We start from the raw sequence: 9,918 nt of genomic DNA on the forward strand, positions 1-9,918 counted from the left end.
CGATTTCGGATAATTATGCTTTCCCGCTGCGAGCTTCGCGAACACTCGCTTTCCCAACGTCCGGTTGCCCCAAGTTCGAGGAAAGCCACTTCAATCCATCTCTTTCCCATCGTCGCTCCTCATGCCTGCAGCTAGCGTGACAATAGGTCAAAGCATGCCGCTGCAGACATGGTACAAAGAGCCACGCACTGTGACGCGGGTCAGCCTCGCCGTACACACGTGCACACAGGATGCCGCCTAACGACTCCGTCCATGAGGGGAGTTTGAAGTCTCCTGTAATCCCCCGCCATTCGGCGCCTCCGTTCTCCCGCTGGGTTCACTGACCCCTTTCTGTGCGGTTGTGCGGAGGGCCCAAGAAAAGGGACTTAATGGGCATTCCCATAAAGCGACCGGATGCAGCAAACAAAACACGGCACCGCGAACTTCACTCCTCCCAACCAAGAATGTCACACAGACACTTGTTGTCAGTGGGACATTAAAGTTCAGCCACGGTGTCCAACAACAAAAGTACATACGCACGCACACACACGTAAGTCGGCTGTCCGGTCAGTCCACCAACACGCACACATGCGCGGGCTGTAAGGTTAGTACACAAGGACGCACACATGCGCGCACACAGCGGATATTTCAACCCGCACACACAAGGCTGGAGACCAATCTGCACATTCCAGAATTCACCATGTCAGATCGTTGCCCCAAACTGGCAGAAATTACTTCTAGCCGCCTACATCTCGAAACAAAACTTGTTTCTTTTGGGCTTTGTCCAGAAGACTGGTCCAAAATTCCGAATTATCCGGGACAACGCCGGTTCCAAAGGCTGCCGCCGCTATCTGATTAGTAGAGCGGACTGGCTCCCCGCGGGCTACGGAGATTGCTGCTGGCCTCGCGTCTACATTCTAGACTTTTTTCAATTTTACATTTCGTTCAGGCCTCTCATCGGCTACTTCACATGCAGTTTTGCATCGAGATTCAAGTAGCGCTAGCTCTTCGTACAACTGCCCACCGATGTACGCTTCAAAGAAAATCGTTCCTTCGAGCCTTCTTTTCTCACAATTGACTCCATCAGCTGGCTTGCGCACTTCTGGCAATGAAACACACTGTCTCTCCTCCACGCTGATACCCACAGGGACAGATGCATTATCCCAATCCTGCAGTTCCTTATCAGCTTCGAAAACCATTGCAGTGATCAAACGCGCGTTCCTTCCTTCCTCGGCATCAAATGCAGCCTCATCGCTCGTTGTTAACTCACAATCTGCTGCCAAAACGTCTGCAGCTATCGGACTGGCCTCAAGCTCTACCGGCGTTTTAGGTTCGTCTCGAATTTTGAAATGTTCTTCAAAATCAGCTCTCTCATTTCTATCATGTAGCCGCTCTCTTTCTGTCTGCTCTAACAGCGAGTGCGTCTCAAGTGTTACCAACTTCGCTACACCATCAGCTACATCTGCTGTCACTGCGCAGGGTGTCAGCTCCGGCTGGCTGACCACCTCATCTTTGAGAGCTAGTTTAGCGTCGCCTGCAACGAGAGTTCCCGCTATTGGCGCCTGCTCCACCTCTTCGTTGAGCGTTACTGCGTCCTCGGAGTTAGCGCCAACCTGCTCTGGCAGAATGCTTAACTCTTGTTCACGACACTCATGCGCCTCTTGGGTCTCCTCTATCTCAGCTTGCTCTGACAAGCAGCGCTTCAAAGGCGTGACTAACGCCCCTATGCCCTCGGCCATCTCTCCTGGCACGGCACACACGGTTGGGCCCTGCTGCCTAAACGCTGCAGCTTTCACACCTATAGCCATTGGCCCACAGGTCACTCTCAATACGGGAACATGCTGTTCTCGCTTCGATTTCGGACAGTCAATCATTAGATGCCCAAATTCCATGCAGTCAAAACATTGAACTGCTGCCAATAACATCCCTCTATCAGATTTCGTTCCCTGGTTGAATTTAGATTGCATCTGTGCAAGTTTTATCTTTTCTCGTTCAATTTCGAGTTTCAACTTGCCAATTTCAAGCAGCTGTTCTGCCATCTGCTCAGTCTCCAAACATCGCATCATGCCCTCCCGATCGTACCGCACGGCAGCCATCTCCCTTTTCCGTGCTATCATTTATAGCACGAAAACACTACACCGACATGGTGAATTCGGAGGAAGCAGAAAGGTCTCCTACCTCGCAGGTTGCTTTCCTCTGCCACGGTAGTCACGTCGCCCTGAGTGACGACAGCGGGCTCCTTGATGCGGATGAGTTGAGTTGAGCCCCGGCTCTCACAGCAGCTCGCTGACTTGTCCTGCCTCGTTTGACTTGCTGGTCTCCTGGTTCTTCTCTTGAACCTCAACGGGGACGCCTGGTTCCTTCCGCAGCTCACGGACTAGGCACCTCCACGACACGTCGGTCGCCTGGCTCCTTCAGCTCCTCGCCGACTTGAGCCTTCTATGTCCCGTTGACAATGACCAGCAGTCTCATGAAGCTTTCAACGTCGCTCTATGACGCTGACGTTCCTCCTTTAGGACGTACCGCTCTGCAGCTTGTCCACCGACTTGATCCTCCGCCCCTCCGTCAGATACCTCGAGCAGGAAGACGTAGCAAATCCTGTCGCGACTGCGCCAGTTGGATTCCCTCTTGATCTCGTAGAGGGAAATTTAGTTAATGATGATTGTTGTAGGATTCTTGACTTCTTGCAGATTCGTTTTGCTCAATCACGTTGCAAGAGGACACTTTAGGAGAGGTTAACTTTTTATAACAAATAAAAGCACAAAGGAGGATACAAGCAAGGAGAAAACATATTTACAATTGACTGGCTCGCAGTTCTAGGTGACGAAACCAGCCCTCGGTCCCGCCGAAGCAGCGGGTTTTAAATCCTATGTCCCCGCCCTCGGTGGGAGAATAACCAATCAAGTACTATACAAACATCCACCCAATAACTTATTGGGGAAAGTAAAATACCACCAATCAGCAATTGGGGAAAGAATAACACAACCAATGAATGATTGGGGAAAGAAGGAAACTCATCGCGACACTGTACACATATGCACACTTTCCACCATCACGATTTCGGATAATTATGCTTTCCCGCTGCGAGCTTCGCGAACACTCGCTTTCCCAACGTCCGGTTGCCCCAAGTTCGAGGAAAGCCACTTCAATCCATCTCTTTCCCATCGTCGCTCCTCATGCCTGCAGCTAGCGTGACAATAGGTCAAAGCATGCCGCTGCAGACATGGTACAAAGAGCCACGCACTGTGACGCGGGTCAGCCTCGCCGTACACACGTGCACACAGGATGCCGCCTAACGACTCCGTCCATGAGGGGAGTTTGAAGTCTCCTGTAATCCCCCGCCATTCGGCGCCTCCGTTCTCCCGCTGGGTTCACTGACCCCTTTCTGTGCGGTTGTGCGGAGGGCCCAAGAAAAGGGACTTAATGGGCATTCCCATAAAGCGACCGGATGCAGCAAACAAAACACGGCACCGCGAACTTCACTGGCCTCTAGAATTTCTCCTCCAAAGAAATTCTAGCCGCCGCGGCCGGGATCGAACCCGCGTCTTTTGGGTCAGCAGCCGAGCACCATAGCCGCTGAGCCACCGCGGCGGCATTTATAAGCTAATAACTTAACATGATGGGGAGCATGATGAAGATGACGCTTTAGGAAACCTAACGTCTTGTTTGCTGGCGATATTATATTAGTAACATGCAGGCTCCAAGAAAGATCGCTAGAAATAGTTATGCCTAGATACCTGTATGACTGAACTAGTTGTACGGGAACTTCAGATATTACGTAAGAGAAGGTTAGAGGATTACGGCGGCGGCTAATGGACAAAATATTACACTTACGTGGGTTAAGTTCCATTAGCCATTTATTACACCACTCCTGAACAGCATTAAGATCATTCAGGAGAGAAGATTGGTCAGCGGTGGTGAAAAGAGCACGATAAAGTACACAGTCGTAAGCGAACATGCGTATGTTAGATGTTATGTTTGAAGGCAGATCATTAATGTATATGAGAAACAGTAGTGGGCCAAGCACAGATCCCTGTGGGACGCCCGACGTTACTAAGAGTGAGTTAGAGTTCTTATTGTTAACGCAGACAAACTGCGAACGATTAGTAAAAAATTCTTCAATCCACTTCAAAATATCAGGGTGCAAATTTAATCGAGAAAGTTTTATCAGCAGGCGTTTATGGGGTACTTTATCAAAGGCTTTGGCAAAATCTAGAAAAATTATGTCAGTCTGTAGATTAGAATCAAGGTTAGCATGCAGATCATGAATGAAATTGGCAAGTTGGGTCTCGCAGGAGTAACCCCGGCGAAACCCGTGCTGAACAGGATGGAAAAAGTTATTCGAATCAAGGAATGTCATGATGTGGGTATAGATGACGTGTTCCATGATTTTGCAGGGAATACTAGTTAGAGATATGGGGCGGTAATTAAGCGGCGAGTTCTTGTTACCTGATTTGTAGACTGGAACGACCTTCCCATTTTTCCTGTCGATGGGCAGTTGACCCGTGAAGAGTGACTGAGCGAATAACAAGCACAACAGAGATGAACATATATATTTGGTATTAATCAGTATTTTAGCGTTGATATTGTCAACTCCAGCACAGGATGATATTTTAATGTTTTTTATTAGTGACAAAATTCCTGCAGAAGAAAATATAAGAGGAGGCATAGTATTTTGAATAACTGGGGGGTTTGGAGGAAATGTCGGATCTGTTTCATTAGTAAACACGGATGAAAAGGCTGTGTTGAACACGTTGGCGCATTCAGTTTCACAGACAGTTGCACCCGAAGCATCGGTGAGGGAAACAGTGCGTGTGTGCTGGGGGTTAATGACATGCCAGAACCTACGGGGGTTAGTTGACAACATTTTAGGCAGATCGGAGTTAAAAAAAGTGCGTTTGGCTTCTCGAATACTTGATAAATACGTTTTTTCGGCTGCATAATATTTGTTCCAAGCGTTCTGACTAGGAAGCAACTTGGCCGATCGGAAAAGACGCTTCGTTTTATTTTCGAGACGTTTGAGTGTATTTGTGAACCATGGGTTTTGAGGGTTATTTCGTATATTTATGTTTGGAATAAACCTGTCGACCAAATCTTCGATTTTCCTCTTAAACAAGGACCAGTTATCATGGATGTATCTTTGATGAAAGCTGGATTGAAATCCTGGTAAAAATGCGCGAAGTTCATTATTTATTGCTGTATAGTTTCCTTTATCGTACAGTCGGATAGTTCGTTTACTTGTTACGCGTAAAGGTGGTTTAATCGTGAAGCCGGCATGTATGACGTGGGGATCGCTGACGCCTGGTAGATTCCGGATTATCCGTTAATATTAGGTCTATAGTAGGATACAACTTAAAAAAACAGCAGTTGCTAAGACTGGGCCGCGGTCCGCGGCGTCCTGTATTACTCCGCTAGCCAATTGTAACTGTAAACGAAATCAGCTTTTTAATGTTTGACTATATCAAACAATCCACGTATCAAAATAATAGAGCTCATAATTCTTTTTCTTGTGGTAAGCTTCTTGTTTAGGTAATAAGAAATGTTTAAGCAGTGGACTACTTTTTTGTCGTGGACGAATTCTGTGCGCAGAGGCTGAATGTGGGCGGAGCTTCACTGCAGACTTAAGTTGTATACGACTAGAGTATATTAGCGCAGTCTTCATTACACGGATTGGTTTGGATATAGTTTGAACGAGGTTAAAATTAAGGCAGACGTCTAGAAATTCATTAGCATCCTTATTACCTGTAGCGGTTAGATTATGCCAGTCAATACTCGGAAAATTGAAATCTCCGAATAGGAGAGTGCAGGTGTTAGGGTGCTTAGCTTTAATTTCATTTAATGCGTTATTAAGTTTTCGAGGGAAGTCTGGGCTGCTAGGAGGCCTGTAGCAAACGCCAATCACAACTGATTTAGGTGAAGCGTGGCATAAAACCCATCATATTTCTAAATCTGATGAAAAGGGAACGGCTGAGCATGATAGATCCCGAGCTGCTGCAACCAGTACCCCCCCCCCCCCCCCCCCTCCAATCTGGCGATCTTTGCGAAAAACACTGAAATTAGGCAAGTCAGCAAGGACTTCACTATCGGAAATATCACTGCTTAGCCACGTTTCCGTCAAGACTAATATGTTGCTAGCCGATGAAGTGACAATATGGGAAACAATGTCGCGCTTCGAAATGAAACTCCGCGCGTTAGTAAAGATTGCTGACAATGAAAGTGCTTCTTGCTGTACATGCTTCGACCGATCTGTCGATAGGCGCTGAGATAGTTGCTATTTCACTTCTTTTACTGTTCGTGATGATTCATCGAATATGTAGCGTTTGGGACCAATATGTAATGTTTTTAAGCGCAAAGAGAACTTATCGGATACTGATTTGGCAAAGGCTACAAGATGTTTGCGGGCGTTACGAACGGGAAGGGAGAAGTCTTCGCCAATACTGTAGTTGGTGCCTTTAAGCTTAGTACCTAAAGAAAGGATGCTTTCTTTAGTTTTCGATTTGGTGAATTTAACGATGATTGGCCTAGTGCGATCAGTTGAGTGACGCCCGAGGCGGTGAGCACGCTCGATTAGATTGGGTTCGATGGCAAAAAATAGTTGAGTGGAGCAATGACGAATGACTGTTTCTTCCGAGTCTGCGTGCGTTTCAGTGGGGTTAGCGTCAGGAATATTGTAAAATATGAGATTGTTACGGCGACAGCGATTTTCTGCATCGTCCATACGTGCCTCAAGTTTGTCGATCTTGCCGGTAAGTTTGGTGTTCAATGTTTTCAGGGCGTCTATTTCACAATGGAGAGTAGAAAGTGTGGCGTAGTGTGATTCTAGGGTGTCCATGCGCTTGTTTAAGTCGGTCAAGGTTGTTTCGGTAGTTTTAAGTTGATCTTTAATGTCCTGTAGGTCGGAAATTAATGTAGCTTGCCCGGTAGTTAGTTTCTGGAGCTCGGAAAGTATGCAGTCGTAACGGTCGGGGCTGGGTTAGTTTCGACATCGCCTGACCGTAGTAAAAGAAAACGGAGAACACATGAACACTCGCCAACAATACTAAAGCAGCACTGAGGGCTCGGCAGCTGCATTAAAAAGTAGTTACTGGTTTTTTTACCAAATAGGGAAAACTTGTTGCTAACCTGCATTGCGAAAAGCAGAGGATTAGTAGTCTGTGCTAACACACAGCTACCGAGCCCACAGAGCGGCGGCGATGACAACACGGGCTTTATATGCCTGATAGAATTATCGGATGTTGATGTTCTTGGCGATGGGGCTGGCCACTGATGGTACAGGATGACGTACTCTGGCGGCGATGGGGGCAGTTGATGAGGTAGCAATGGTGATGGGGCAGGCGGATGAAAATAGCCTTTTTCATGATACTTCAGGGCGGCCGTAGATACTGATGAACAGGAGGCAGACGGTAGAGCGGCGAAAAGCAGTTTCAGGGCGAGGGTAAACACCTGCACTGCAAAAAGCAGAGGATCAGTAGTCTGTGCTGACACACAGGTACCGAACCCTGTTTGGAAGGCTAAGGCGTGGGTACGCATTAGATTACAGTTTGCGTAGCACTACATCTTCCTGCTTGGTAAGCTCTCTTTTTTTTTTTTCTGTGAGCCTTTCGGCACGTTTACCTTTCTAGTCTGTAATGTTGTATGTTGGGGAGGAGGGATAACCGCAAACTTGACAGGACTGAAGATCGAGAAGAGGACAGGACGAGCGGTAACTAGCAACTGAAGTTTATTGAAAAAAGACATGTTGCAGCAAAGGTTGCATCTGCGCATAGCGTACGGGAACTAAGATAGTGACACGTGGAACACACAAGATAATTAATGATATACATCGAAACGAACAAGAAACGAACAAAAAACAAAGAAATTCCCGTCACAGGTTTAACAGAAACCGGGTCTCTTTATCTAAAAGCGCCACGGAAGGCTCACTCACACACATATCAAGCCCAAGTTTGCGCATGTGTGCCGCTTCTAAAATCTCCCTTTCGAGCCTCGACCGGCCCCTTCCGATGATGGTGGCTTTGTTGAACTGTGGGTAGCAGCCATCGCATTCCCTGCAGTGTCTCGGCAGATTTGCGCCATTATCAGGTTTCAAGGAGCGGAAGTGCTGTCGCAGCCTATCGTTTAGACATTGACCCGTCTGGCCAACGTATACTCTGCCGCATCGCAACGGGAACTGGTATACCACATCAGTGGCACAGTTGACATATCTGTGCTCATGCTTCGTCGTGCACGCGACCCTGCGCTTACCTTCCGCCACGCGCCCGCAGAGCTGCGATAGCTTGCAAGGGGCTGAAAAAACAATCTGAATGCCTTGCCTACCTGCCACCCTCTTGAGGTTATGGGCCATCTTGTGCACATAGGGCACAACTTCAAGCGGCCTTTTGTCCCGAGGGATCGCCTCCTCTTGGCCACGCACCTTGTTCCGCAGTTTCCACAACAGAGATTCCGCCACTGCTTGGAGAACGGGTGGTGGAAAGCCTGACTGCAGCAACTTATCCACTTGGCCCTGAAAACTACCTGCAGCTTTGTGCTGGCATGACTTCAAGAGAGCTGACCTCATACAGGTCATGGCTATGCCTCTCTTAATTAGTTTGGAGTGGCAGGAAGAGAACGGTAACACGGCCTTTTTTGAACGCGTCCTGTAGGCCCAGCACACGTGGTCATTGGCGCTAAAAGAAAGCTGCAAGTCTAAAAACTGGATGCACTGATCTTGCTGTTTTTCAAGGGTGAAGTTTAAGGAATGGGAACTATGCTTGAAAACCGCGAGAACGTCCCCCGCGACTGTGTCATGACAGGCTTCGTGGTCAACATTTAAAAGGACTAAGAAATCATCCACATATCTGAAAACTTTTTTAACACCAAGGTTGGCAGCGTCAAGCTGAAGCTGAAGCTTGCGGTCAAACTTAGCAAGGAAACTTTCACACAGAACCGGCGCAACGCAGGATCCAATGCAGATGCCCCGTTTCTGGGTGTACAGGTTCCCTTCAAATTTAACAAGGGTTGCGCAAAGGTAGTACCTTAGCAACTCTAAAAACCCGTCTCTGGAGACACCACAAGCGTTTTGGAAAGATACAACACCTAAAAGATCAATCTGCTCGCTGACCGCGGAATAAAGTTCGTCGTGCGGAATGGAATAAAAGAGATCTTCAATGTCAATAGAAATGCTGAAATTCGCGCCGATGACGCTCTCCTGCAGCACAGCTGTCACGCTAGCCGAGCTCGCAACCTTGAACGGATCTTCAGGACTGAGGTTGTTGAGGTGCTTCATGAGGTACCTGCTTAGGACACCCTGCCAGCTGCCTTTCTCGGTGACGATGGTTCGTAGAGGGCACGAGTCTTTATGCGTCTTTGCAGAAAAGAACACAGACAGGGCATCTGCCTTCATGGCTTTCACTTGGTTGTGCAGGGCTTGAAGGTCCATCTCCTCGAGCAAATTCAGTGCAGCTTGCTTGACCTTAGAGGGTTTTTGTCTCGTCTCGTTGAAATTTTTGGTCACTGCCTGCTGGGCCTTCTCGCGGAACACACTTTGCGGGAGGACTGTGAAGCCGCCTTCCTTATCGGATAGGAGCAATGCAAGCTCACCCCTGCGCAAATCCTCAGCGACTCTACCCAGGAGATCCTGGCTGTGCGACTTATGAGGAAAACACCTCATTACTACATCCACACCGTCTAAATGGCAGCGCTGACGCTCTTCCTTGGGCGCCTTGTCCGCTATCCGCCGCACGAGTGCGAGCATGCCGTGCTTGCTGACTGGCGCATCCAAACAATATTTAGGCCCTCGCTCGAGTAAAGCTTGTGCCTCTTCTGTGACGGAAGCTCCGTACAAGCAGAAAACAGGTACCTTTTCAGCAGCCACCTGTCTGCGTTTCCTCGGGAGGCTCAACCGCTGGTGATTCCAAAGGAAGTCCACGGACGAGCGGGCCGCTTTCTGATAGTCGGACAGGG

The 9,918-nt window shown here is 48.2% G+C and overlaps 1 pseudogene; it reads right to left on the minus strand.

The window, feature by feature from the left end:
• Positions 1–6,250: 6,250 nt before the first annotated feature.
• Positions 6,251–7,107, minus strand: LOC149341400 (uncharacterized; annotated as a pseudogene).
• Between the last annotated feature and the right edge of the window lie 2,811 nt (positions 7,108–9,918).

This window comes from Amblyomma mixtum, chromosome 5 (genome assembly GCF_055824585.1).
Source record: "Amblyomma mixtum isolate Tamu chromosome 5, ASM5582458v1, whole genome shotgun sequence".
Lineage (NCBI taxonomy): Eukaryota > Metazoa > Arthropoda > Arachnida > Ixodida > Ixodidae > Amblyomma > Amblyomma mixtum.